At 50.9% G+C, this 12,516-nt stretch overlaps 1 non-coding gene across 1 annotated transcript; it reads left to right on the top strand.

The window, feature by feature from the left end:
- The first annotated feature begins 2,008 nt into the window (after positions 1 to 2,008).
- TRNAS-GCU (transfer RNA serine (anticodon GCU)) lies at positions 2,009 to 2,081 on the top strand. The gene has a single exon. It is a non-coding gene; the product is annotated as a tRNA-Ser (tRNA).
- The last annotated feature ends 10,435 nt before the right edge of the window (positions 2,082 to 12,516 follow it).

The raw sequence follows: 12,516 nt of genomic DNA, 5'->3' as shown, positions 1-12,516 counted from the left end.
TGCTTACAATCAAACAAACCCGCTTCTTTTCAAAACAGAATAGCTAAAGACGAAAAATTAGTCTCAGGGCATAGGGCATACCAAATGAGGCCTTTGGGAAAAATCGATGTTGCAGCGTGAAACATTTCTTACTTATCAGCGTTTTGATTTAACCTCCAACAATTCTCCATTAAAACTTCCTGTTGAGCGAGTTGGTAGATCATCTTGAAGTAGAAATGTTATAGCGCAAACAAAGACACGGACAAGAGAGACGAAACACACACACAAGCACACACACACATCTTCTCTGTCACGATCCTTCGGCCTATAAAAGGTGTGGCTTTCGACGAATAGACCCATTTGACAGTTAGCGCTTGCATGTGTGTTTCGTCTCTCTTGTCCGTGTCTTTGTTTGCGCTATAACATTTCTACTTCAAGATGAACATTTCTCCACTCCCTTTTAATGGAGTAGAAACAAGTGTGGGAATGATACGGCCAAGAGCGTTCGAACATGAAACACTGAGTGGCAATACGGGACTCATACCCTTCCTCCATAAAGCACGTACCACTTCTTCGTCCATGGTGCTGGTGGGGGTGGCGGCAACAATTTTATTTCAGCAATAAAAAACAAAGTCCTCAAGGGTGGGCTCTCAACTGTCCAAGACTGCACGACTGAGAGCTCTGTCTACCAGCCAAGTTTGACCAGTTGACTGAGAAACTCGCGGAGCGGCCTCCCATGAAGAGGGGGATGGGGTGGGTATAAGTGCGACTGCCATGGGTTTGGAGCATTCCCGCATGTAGTGCATAAGGGTGTCGTTGCTCGCCCCGCATGTTGAGCAGAGCGGGAGAGTCAAAGTAGGGTGGCAGCGATGAACGAGGTAGGCTGAAATGTACCAGTTTGTCTGCAATAGACGTACTTTGGTTTAAGCTATTAGAAGGATTGGGTGCGCACATGAAACAATCACAAGAAAGAAGACGGGACGGGCGCGAACTAGCAACTGAGGTTTAATCAAGGAATCGACATTTACACATACGCATGTCAGCACTGGCAACAAAGGGCATCAAAGCCAGATAGGGCGGATAAAAAATGAGATAAAAACACTAGGTGGATTCAGGTCATCATGTTTTCGAGGAAACGTGCCTCTCTATTATAAAGTTTGATTGACATGAAGCAGCTAAACACCGCAGCGGACACGGGACAGAGAAAGAAGACGACAGAGGGCGGTCTCTGTCCCGTGCCCGCTGCGGTGTTTAGCTCCTTCATGTCTCACCAACTGGCCTACACATCTACCCTCCTAATTTATTGACATGTCACTGATGGAAGCTTTTCCTTTCTTTTTGGTGAAATATGCCTCGAGAAGTTCCCGTGCTTTTTCGTTACGTTGCCGTGCGTTTTCGTTTTTCGTTACGTTATAATAGAGAGGCACGTTTCCTCGAAAACATGATGACCTGAATCCACCTAGTGTTTTTATCTCGTTTTTTATCCGCCCTACCTGCCTTTGATGCCCATTGTTGCCAGTGCTGACATGCATACGTATAAATGTCAATTCCTTGAATAAACCTCAGTTGCAAGTTTGCGCCCGTTCCGTCTTCTTTCTCATGATTGTTCCATGTGCGCATCCCATCTTTCTAATGCAATATGAACCAACTTGCCCAACAACGCATCCTGCTGGTTTAGGCTAGTGTTTCAAACTTGTCTCCAGACACCGCCAGACTGCACTGTATCGTGAATCTAGTGTACGGTGAGGTGGTGGGAGTGTGATGCGGTTGTTTTGTATGAGTGGTAACTTGGCAGTACATGAACAGAGCCCGCGAGGTTTACCGGAAGGGTTCGGGTGTCTGACCTTCCGGGACCCGGGGGGCTAGTTCTTGAGCCAGCGCATTACTGCGCTGACTCCCGGCACCAGGAACCCACGTGAGGGCTATCAGCTGGGTAAGCGTGGGTCCTAATGCGATAATTCGTCGGCCGGTTAGTGTCATAATGCTTTACTGACACTCCATTTGCTAAGAATCCTGTTGGTAAGACCCCGCCGCGGTAGCTCAGTGGTTACGGCGCTCGGCTGCTGGCCCGAAAGACGCGGGTTCGATCCCCGGCCGCGGCGGCTGAATTTCATGAAGGCGAAATTCAAGAGGCCCGTGTACTGTGCGATGTCAGTGCACGGTAAAGAACCCCAGGTGGTCGAAATTTCCGGAGCCCTTCACTACGGCATCCCTCATAGCCTGAGTCGCTTTGGGACGTTAAACCCCAACAAACCAAACCAAACCTGTTGCTAAGAACAATGCGATAATACAATGCGTGCTATGAACTTTTGTGCCAAGCCAATGAGCATATATAGAGACACGTACCTAAGGCGTAGACGCAGCCGATGAGGAACATGATTATGCCCTGCAAACGTGAGAACATTATTATTTTACAAGGCCAATTCTAACTAGTGGCAAAGAAAGATGATGCAGATTTAAGCGCTGCCTAATTGGTCAGCCTTCCTTACTATCGCATCGGTGATCACTGAGACGGTTAAGTGTACACCTACCGCTAAAATTAGCAGCCACTCTGAAAGTGTTAGCTTAAGCTGATCGACGGAGCCAGGCTGCAGCCAGAGGGCTCTTGGACTAAAGAGGCATCCTGGGATACGCTGTTCTTTGTCTTTCGCACACAGAAAAAGCGAAGCCGAACAGATTGGTTTAGAATTAAAGCACAATTGCCTTCAAAGAAACAGCGCACTTTCGGATCATGGCGCCGTTCCCTCATTGATTGGCGTTGCTAGCTCGCCAGTTAGGCTCCTGTCGTTGCTGAAACTCTTGCTTCGCTTCACAGCCGCTGTAATCTAGAGCTGTACCTATCCGTCCTTTACGCTCGCGTCCGACACTTCTTCCAGCTGCGACCGCGGGCGAGTTATCTTCTGTGCCCGAGTAGCGAGCGATCGAGTGACGTCGCACTCACGAGCCAAGCGACGTCGATGCACACCGCCTACACGCGGCTTGGCGCGGTCACTCAAGGTCACGCGACAAACGTTTCGACATGCACTGACGTCACTTTACAGGACAAGGACAAGGTTACTCCGGGCGTAAGTAAGCCAACAACTAAAGCCGTAAGGTCAGCACATCTCAGCCATTCGTGGATACAGTATCCTGAAATTATAATTTTGTTGCGAACGCAACACTACCCTAGTCGCGGAGCCATTTTGCGGACCCGAGGAAAGGCCATACTGCGCATGCGCGAGGAGCAGTGACGTCACACGGATCACAGCTGGCGCGCCGCCGCCGTCGCTGCGCGGGTGACTCAGAGGTGCCGCCGCTGCGCTCGCCAGTTGCGCATGCGCAGTAGCGGCGCATAGCTAGTGTGCCGGAGCCGCCGCCGCTGCCGCGCGCTCCCATCGCCTCTCTCTCTCTCCTCTTCGATGCGCAGTAGCGGCGCACAGCTAGCGTACGGGGCCGCCAGCACGCCAGCTGTGCGTAGTGACGTCACTTGCTTTTCGCGCATACGCAGTTGGTCGTGCAAGAGCCCGCGAAACGGCGAGACTGTGGGTAGTGTAGCTCACGCAACTATATATGGCGACGCGCAGATGTTCCTTTCGCAGTTCTCCCGGTGTAACCAGAGCTAAACCACAGCCAATTTTCTCGCATACACGCTAGTCCCTACAGGATGCGCGATGATCTCTCAAGCGCCAATTAGTCTGGAGCAAGCCGCGCAGCAAGTTAGAAACATAGAAATAAAAATTTGTCGTAGTGGAACATATACACTCTGCAGCTTTATTGCATAGCGATTCTTTGCCAGCAGAATATGGCGCCTAATATTCTTGACGTGGCCGCACGTGAACGTTGATTTAGCCAAGAATGCAGGTTCAGTTACGGGTGCATCTTTGGTTGATATGCGCTGCGAAAAAATAGAATGGCCTTTCTAGGGCGGAGGTAACCAATATTTCTGAAGCGTATGTGTCAGCGGTGGCTCAGTGGTTATGGTGCTCGGCTGCTGACCCGAAAGACGCGGGTTCGATCCAGGCCGCGACGGTTGAATTTCTTTGGAGGAGAAATTCTAGAGGCCCGTGTAGTGTGCGATGTCAGTGCAAGTCAAAGAACCCCAAATGGTCGAAATTATCGGCAGCCCTTAACTCCTGTGACCCTCATAGCCTGAGTCGCTTTTCGACGTTAAATTCCCATAACTCCAAAGCAAACGTGGCTGTGATTTCCCGAATGGTATTGCAGAGAAAGCACTTTGCAAATTGTTGTCTGCTTTTTCTGAGTAGGCAGTTTAAAAATGCAAAACGAGCAAACGAAAGGCACACTAATTGTAGCCCTGACGGTGGGAACCTGTCAGTGAAAAAATGGATGGATGAGACATTATAAGGAAGGCAGGTAATTTCAAGATGCGCCGTAGTGGAGGGCTCCAGGTATGTTTTTACTATCAGGGACTTCTAATGTGTAGTAGTAGTAGTAGTAGTAGTAGTAGTAGTAGTAGTAGTAGTAGTAGTAGTAGTAGTAGTAGTAGTAGTACAAGACCTTTATTCGGCCATAATTTACAGGCCGAGCATGTTGACCGCCTGGACGACCAGAAGTCGCTGTTCTTGCTCCCCTTCAGCGCCAAGCCAGTCGAGCCAGGTGGTGATGGGTAAAGAAGGTGGGGGGTAGGAACCCGACTGCTGAGCAGCCGGGCAATAGAAGAGTCAATGGGCCAGTTCCGCATAGATACAGGGGCAGTTGGGGCAGCAAGGGTCTGATCGATAGCGATAGAGAAAGAGGCGAGACGGGGTGATAACTGCATTCATTTGGATGTGCTGAAGAAGGCGAGCCTCTGGCACCGTGAGCGATGGATGAGGGGGAGGGTAAAGGCGTTTGTCTAGGCGGAGCTCGAGGTAGACCTCTTTTATGGTGCGGCGAAGGGTGAGTCTCCCACCGTCCTCCGAGGCCTTGGGCCAGGGGATCAACGGTGCCCGCAAAAGTGCGTCTCGGGCGAGCTGATGGGCCAGCTCATTGCCGTCAATCCCTGAATGCCCAGGGACCCAGCGGAGGAAAACGATAGAAGGCTCCAATGCGGAGACCGCTCGTCCGACCTCCTGTCCGACCTCCTGTGCGTTTCTGTATGTGGTGTATAGCGGCTTGTGAGTCTGAGTAGACTGTGTACTCTTGAAGAGAGGGAAGGAGAGCAAATGACTGAAGGGCATGTGCAATGGCGAGGACCTCGAGGGACAGTGCATCCGGAGTGTGTAGATACGGCCCGCTGGTGTGGGTTTCAGGAGCGGGGAGGTGGGGGGATGGTACAGGGCGTAGCCGCAGGAACCTCGAGGAGCCATGAAGGACGCATCCGTGTAGGCTACACCCTGGGTTTCAAAGAGAGGGGAATGGTGCTGCGCGGCCGCATGACGACGGCCGGCGTGCAGGACGGGGGACATGTTGGTCGGGAGGGGGAGGGTACGAAGATTGGGAGCCGGGGTTGGAATAGGAAAGGTAAAGGGGGCGATGGGAATCGGCAAGACACCCGCTTGAGTCAGTAACCACTGACCCTGACAGGGTAAGGGAAAGGCGGGCAAGCTGCGAGTCACGTTGGAGAGAGAGAAGAGAACGGAGAGGATGAAAGAGGCCTGTGGCAAAGATCTTAGCGGTAGAGGTAGTGATAGGGAGGTTTAGAGCTGCCTTGTAGAGGCCCACAAGAGCAGTCTCGAGAGTGTTGAGTCTGATTGAAGGAAATGTAGGGTACAAAGTAGAAGACCTTGTTGAGGGCCAGCGCGTGGGCAACTCGGCACGCTTGAGCCTCGTGGAGACCTGACCGCCGAGTGACCACGCGCCGCAGTAGGAGAGTTACGGAGTGGCAGGTGGTGACAGCACGGTGGAGGGTTTGCACGTTCTTGGCCGCATGCAAAGGAAAGCCAAGAACTTTGCACTGCGTGACGACAGGAATGGGAGAACCGGAAAGGTGGAGAGAGACGAAGTGGTTGGGTTAGCGCTGGTATGAGGAATGGTTGAGAAGGAGAAGCACGGATTTTTCAGGAGCAGGCGAGAGGGCAGCGGTGGTGAAAAAGGAGTCAATGAGATCTAGGCCACGTTGCAGGGTGTCCTGTACGTGACCGGGAGAGCCCGACGAACACCACAGAGTCATGTCATCGGCGTAAAATATATGATGCAGGTCGGGAATTTCAGCTAGCTGGGAGGCGAGAGGGGCCATTGTAAGATTGAAAAGGGTAGGAGAGAGAACAGCACCTTGAGGAGTGCCACGGGTGAGGTGCTGGGGGTCGGACAGATCGGTGTCTACTCGAAAGCGAGCCACACGTTTAGAGAGAAATGAACGGATATAAGAGTACATGCGGGGGCCGCAGTCTAGGGAGTCGAGTTGGTAAAGGATGTGGTCGTGGCAAACACTGTCGAAGGCCTTGCGAACATCGACGGTCACAAGTGCGTGAATTTGAGTGGGGGTAGGTGACAGAAAGGTGTGCTGGAGAATCAGAAACATGTCTTGTGCACAGACGCGGCGTCGGAAGCCGATGAGACAATGGGGGAAGAAATCCCTCGCCTCGAGAAAATTACAGAGGCGGGTCAAGGCTATTCCCTCAAGAGTCTTACCAACGCACGATGTCAGGGAGATTGGCCGAAGGTTAGAGAAAGAGGGAGGTTTGCCCGCTTTGGAATCATAGAAATGAGGGAGGAGGTCCAGGAGCTCGGCAGGCAGCCGCTGTTCCAGGCCTCATTGTAGGTTTGAAGAAGGAATTCTTTGGCGCAGTCAGGAAGGTTGCGAAGTGTGGAATATGTAATGGCATCCTCACCGGGAGCCGAGCGTGTAGCATCAGCAGCCAGAGCCGATTCGAGCTCTCTGTGAAGGAGTGGTCCAGATCGGGGTTAGGACCGCCCGAGTACATCGGGTAGGAGGGTGCCAGAGGGGGAGGGAGGTAGAGAGAGGCGAGCTGAGCAAAAACATCAGAGGGAGCCCCATAGTGAGGGCTTTAGCTAGAGTGGGAGCAAGGGCAGGCTTAGTGCCAAGGAGGGATTTGAAGAGGGACCATATGCATCGCGAATGCAAAGCACAGTCAAGACGGTCACAAAGAGCACTCCAACGAGAGTGCTCGAGTGAGGCGGAGTGGGTGACGATGTCGGCCCGCAGAGCAGTGATCCGGGAGGAGAGTTGGGCATTGTGGGGTTGGGAGCGAAAGGAGCGTTGAAGACGTTACGGCGACGCCATAAACGGAGAAGATGAGGATCTGGGTCGGGGGCTGTGTGACGAGTGCGAATGCGACGGCTACTGGACGTGAGCGCTGCAGTGATGCGCGACGTCCAGTCGTCGTAGGACTGAAAGGAGTCGGAGTCGAGATTAGTGCGGAAGGCGTGCCAGTCAGTGTGAATGACCGGATGACAACGAGGGATGTGAGAAAGAGAGGTGTGAATATGGACGAGAAAGTGGTCACTGAGAAGATTGGTTTGGTTTATGGGGTTTAACGTCCCAAAGCGACTAAGGCTATGAGAGACGCCGTAGTGGAGGGCTCCGGAAATTTCGACCACCTGGGGTTCTTTAACGTGCACTGGCATCGCACAGTACACGGGCCTCGAATTTCTCCTCCAAAGAAATTCAGCCGCCGCGACCGGGATCGAACCCGCGTCTTTCGGGCCAGCAGCCGAGCACCATAGCCACTGAGCCACCGCGGCGGCGGTCACTGATAAGAGTTTAGGCTGTCACCTGCCAGTGAAAGGAAAGGGAACTCCGAGAGAAAGTGAGGTCAGGTGTCGTGGGGCGCTGTGAGGCAGTGCCCGCTCGAGTAGGGGAGCCAGGAGTATTAAGAAGGGTGAGGTGGCGTTCCTGGGCCAGACAGTGTAGGAGGCGGCCGGGTTTGAGGGTTTGAGTATAGACATTGCATGACACGTGGCTTGCATTTTGGCGGCGCCGAAATCCGGCAGCCATGGTAGGGATTCAATCTCACGAACTCACACTCAGGGACCTAAAGCCATTAACATTTAGCCACCAAGGCGGGTCTGTATGTAAAGACAGTGGGAGGGTTCGGGGCCTCATGAGATCTCTTGTAGCTTGCATCCTTAGGGGCTTTGCATATTTTTACCCCTGTACGCACAGACGTTCTCGAAAAATAGAGAGGTAATACACAAAAGCGTAAATGACACTGAGAGTACAATAATGCCCAGTTTGGCTATGGTGGACATAATGGTCTGGTCAGCAATATTTCCGGCAGCAGCTGTCTGCTGCAGCAAGGATCTGCGCGAGTAGATAAAATACACTGAAAATAAGAAAGTTCCTCTCACCATTTCGACCCACGGAGTACGGCCAGTACCTGATGCCGATGAATATTTTAGCAAGACGAGACGGCGCTACGGCCTGGTATGTCAGATTCTCGACGCCTCTGAAAAGAAATAAACGTAAGGTGACAGTTATAAATTAGCACCGATAGAGAACTAAGCTAAGCGCCAAGTAACTGTTGGCATTGTGGCTCTAGGCTAGGACCCGTCAGTTTCTAGGACTTGCATGCCACTCGATGTCAAGGGTTGTTTACACAACGCAATTCGAGAATTGTTGCACGCAAAGAAAAACAAAATGAAACACACACCTTTGGAGTTGATAAAGACTCGTATTGCTGCACGTCAAATGTTGCGCAAATATTCCTGATGATGGTTACTACGCACACATTCCCTCGCCGCAACAAGCTCTTAGAAGGCATACTGGCTCAGCTGTGTGAAATTTCCCAAAATAGCAGCGTCCAGAAATGGGCAGGGTGTTCAAGCTCTTAAAGTATGATAGGGTGTCTGGGAAAGTGTATGTAATTTTAATTATTTAGGTTTTGAACGCAAAATATTGACTTCTGCAACTTCGTATTACAAATGTGGCGGATACCAGAAAAACCGATGATTTGTCTTAATTGAAAGCTCGTTAACTAGTTTGTAACAATCAACTTTCTAGCTATTAGAGTTATGCACCTGGTTGCAATTAGATATTTGTAGCTAGCCGTCAACAACAGCCATATCAGTTTTTAGAATATCCAGAACGCGATTACAGTCGGCGCAGCGGCTCAGCAAAATTTTTTTTCGAGTAATTCGAAAATCGCCCGCCTGCGGTGAGCGCTGAGCGATGCCTATCAAGTCTCGTCACTCCATGGCGCGCATGCCACTTGACTTAAATTGTCCAGCCCGCATCGTGGTGCTCACTGGCCATCACCCCTCACCGCGCCAGCAGAGGCGTGGCAGAGAATGTCACGTGACGTGTGCGCTATGGAGTGACTCGATTTGATAGATATCGCTCAGCGCTCACCGCAGGCGCGCGATTTTCGACCTACTCGCGAAATGGCCGAAATCTTCTAAGACTCAAAACCAAGACTGAGTTATCGCGCTCTCAAGAATAAAAACTAATATGGCTACTTCTAAAAGCCAGCTACAAATCTCTAATTGCAACCACCCACGTAGTTGGAAGAAAAAAAAATTTAATTATTATAAACTAGGTAACCATCGTACTAGCTAAGACGATTCATCGGTTTTCTGGTTTCAGCTAACACTGGTAATACTATGGCCGAACAGCGATATTTTTACTGAAAAAAGCATTTTTTTTTTTAATTTTCCAGATTCCCGGCAATTGTATTCGTTTGAAAACAGTTCAGTTGAGTTTACCGCCGATCCTAATTGTTGCTGCATCGCTTTCATTTGCGCTGTGCATTTTTGAAAACGACACAATACGAATTCGCCCGGTCGTCTTGGCTTTCGCGGGGAGCAAGCCATGTGGTAGCGTGTTCCTCTACACTCTTTGTGAGGTTCATGGCCTTATCCGCACACTGCTCGGCCTCGCGCTCTTGAATGCATGCAGCCTGGAGCACAAGCTGCGCCTGTGCTTTCGCAGCTGTTCATTTTCTTAAGCATCCTTTTGGTGGTGTTCTGCGTATTAATTTCCATCACACAACAATATATGCCATTCTTTCACGGTTTTGGTTCCTCTCCTGCAACAGCCTGCACACAAATATGAAAGTTGAAACATACCAGTGGTAAAGGGAGTGCGTTAGTGCCACGGCTGTGCGCGGCTCGGCTTTCTCCTAGCACCCGTCCCCTTCACTTCCAATGCTCCGCGATACTACTTCCCTGCTCCTCACGATGTGTTCGCGTTCTACCCGGAATGCAACCAGTCTGCTACATTATGTCACATCCCACAGGCCTGCCAACAAACAAAGGCGCAACAAAGGTAGGCAGTCCCAATGAAGAGCAATGGGAGGCTGCGCTGTCCAACACAAACCTGAAAGACCAGCTCAAGCTATCAACCAGGCTCGCTTGACAGCTGAGTCATCTGGAGTCCTGGACTGTACCCACTAGACCTCGAGACGCAACATATTCTCTCACTCGGCATCAGCCGCTGTTTTCCTCAGTCCTTCCCTCACGCTACTCCGAGCTGTTTCACCTCCTTTCACGCCACTCTCGTCCACTGTAGACTGCAGTTAAAGAGGCAGCCACGTGATCGGCACCGGCTGCTCCTTCTCTGCACCTTCATCATCCTTCACAGTCATTCGGAGCTCCTTAAGTTTTCACTTAAATTTCCCGCATTTCCTCGCAGGCGCTAATCGAGGTAAGTGTGGCGAAGTCCAGATGGTGAAGGGTATTGGTCACGAAGACAGCAAGTACCAGCTCATGGCGATAAATATATTTGTCATGCAGCGCCAGCCGTGTTGCCTCTTCTTCCATGAAAAGGATAGCACGTTGACGAATTTGCGTAAAATATCACGAGATAAAATGCGCACCCACTAGCCTTGTCCCAACGGAAGTGGAGGTGCGGCTTGCCAGTCCACCGGTCCGCCTGTCAGGCCAGCGTCGACCGTCGGCCCCTTGGCATCCGACGCTCGTCCCCACTGCGCGCACGTTGGCGATATCTGACTTTGTTCGCACGGTGTTCATGCACGGCGCTTTCAAATCTGCATTTTCAAGCCTTCTAAAGATGAAACAGTTTGTGGTGAGCATCCTTCAGATGATCCTAATGCATCGAACTGAAAGCGAGAAAACCCACAGGGGACCACACTAACCAGAAGGAATTCAAAAACAAACAGAAAAACAGAAGAGCAGATGAAGAAATCGACTGCAGCCAAAAAAAAAATAAAGATTCCGCACTGCATTGCATTTTTGGCATCGGAAAAGAGGCTACTGCGCCAGTGTTCAAAGGAACGTGAAGTAGAGGTAGTTCACGGGCAGCTTCCCGCCATCAGTACCCGCGTATAAGTGAATGAGCAGATAAAAATAGCGTCGCGGGTCTTGAATAATAGAGAAAATTACCAAGTACGCACACTCGCTGAACGTGGTTCAATAGAACTGACTTTTTTTTTCGATCGAAATTGCCGGCTCTACTTAACTCCTTGCACTAGCCCTAGCGCTGCATCTGCGAACACTTGACGACTCGGTGGTATGTATTCTTCTGTGAAGAAAACTTGCGGAGTGAGCTAAAAAAAAAAAAGAGTAGATTGGTGAGTGCACTTACGCCACTACTAAGTGCGTCCTCTTCCTCTTCTTCCACTCACGCCTGGCCTGCCATCGCCAGACACTGGCCGTGGCAGCGAAAGCAAAGAAAAATGAAAACGATGTTTTTTTTTTTCAGCGTCAAGCAGATACCACGCGGTACGGGCATTCCAAAAACGAAGCACTAGGAGGAGTCGCTGTCCAGCTTACACCCGGAAGACCAGCTTTGGCTGGTGAACCGGTCAATTTATTCTGGGTATTAACACACACACACGCACACACACACGCACACACACACGCACACACACACGCACACACACACACACACACAACACGCACACAAATTAGGTAGAGCGATTAAAAAATTGAAATTGAATTTGGAAGCACACGACCGGTGCTAATAAAGGCATTCATGGTATCCGGTGTGGCATCCAATGTTGAGGCCTCGGAGAGTGCTGTGTTTCCCCCATTCTGTCCGCTTTTTAAAGACGCAGGCTGACTGTTTTGTTCAGAAAATTACTCCGTGATTTCGACTAAATGGGCATCACACTGCGCTGGCGCCAGCCGGCTTTTAAAGGAAGGTTGGTGCGCCTGTCTCCCATGGGACACCAGGGTGTTCGTACCTGATAAACCAAGACCAGCAGCCAGAGCTTTGCTTCACGCGGACTAGCCCGGTACTAGGAAAATGAAAATGTTAAAAAGTTAAAAAGAAGATTTGCTCGGTAACCCTCGCGTGGAGTCCTATGTTTTCCTTTGGTGGTTTTGAGTGTGATGTAGCCTCCAGTACAAAGAACCAACTGTACGCCACAAAGCAGCCGAACAGCTTCGAGAAGGAAGGAAGGGAAAACTTTATTTACACTAATGGTTTTTCCTGCGGTTTGGGGGCATCTTCAGAGACGTCTTGGTTCTACCCCCAGGAGCCTTCTCTGTCGAAGTGGTCCGCCTCTAATCAGTGGTCGGTTGCCCTCAGTCCAGGGCTCCGCTGGCCACTGCCGCCCGTTGAGCTCACTGTACCAGACCTTGCTGGTCTTCACAGCGGTCACTGGACAGCAGAGTCTCCCACTGCTCCGCACTCGGGTTTTGTATTTTGGGGACCACGTCTATGTTTGGGCAGGCCCATGTGATGTGGTATAG

Source organism: Amblyomma mixtum, chromosome 10 (assembly GCF_055824585.1).
Source record: "Amblyomma mixtum isolate Tamu chromosome 10, ASM5582458v1, whole genome shotgun sequence".
NCBI classification, from domain to species: domain Eukaryota; kingdom Metazoa; phylum Arthropoda; class Arachnida; order Ixodida; family Ixodidae; genus Amblyomma; species Amblyomma mixtum.
The sequence above is the reverse complement of the archived record's forward strand: the minus strand, read 5'-3'. Positions and strand labels throughout refer to the sequence as shown.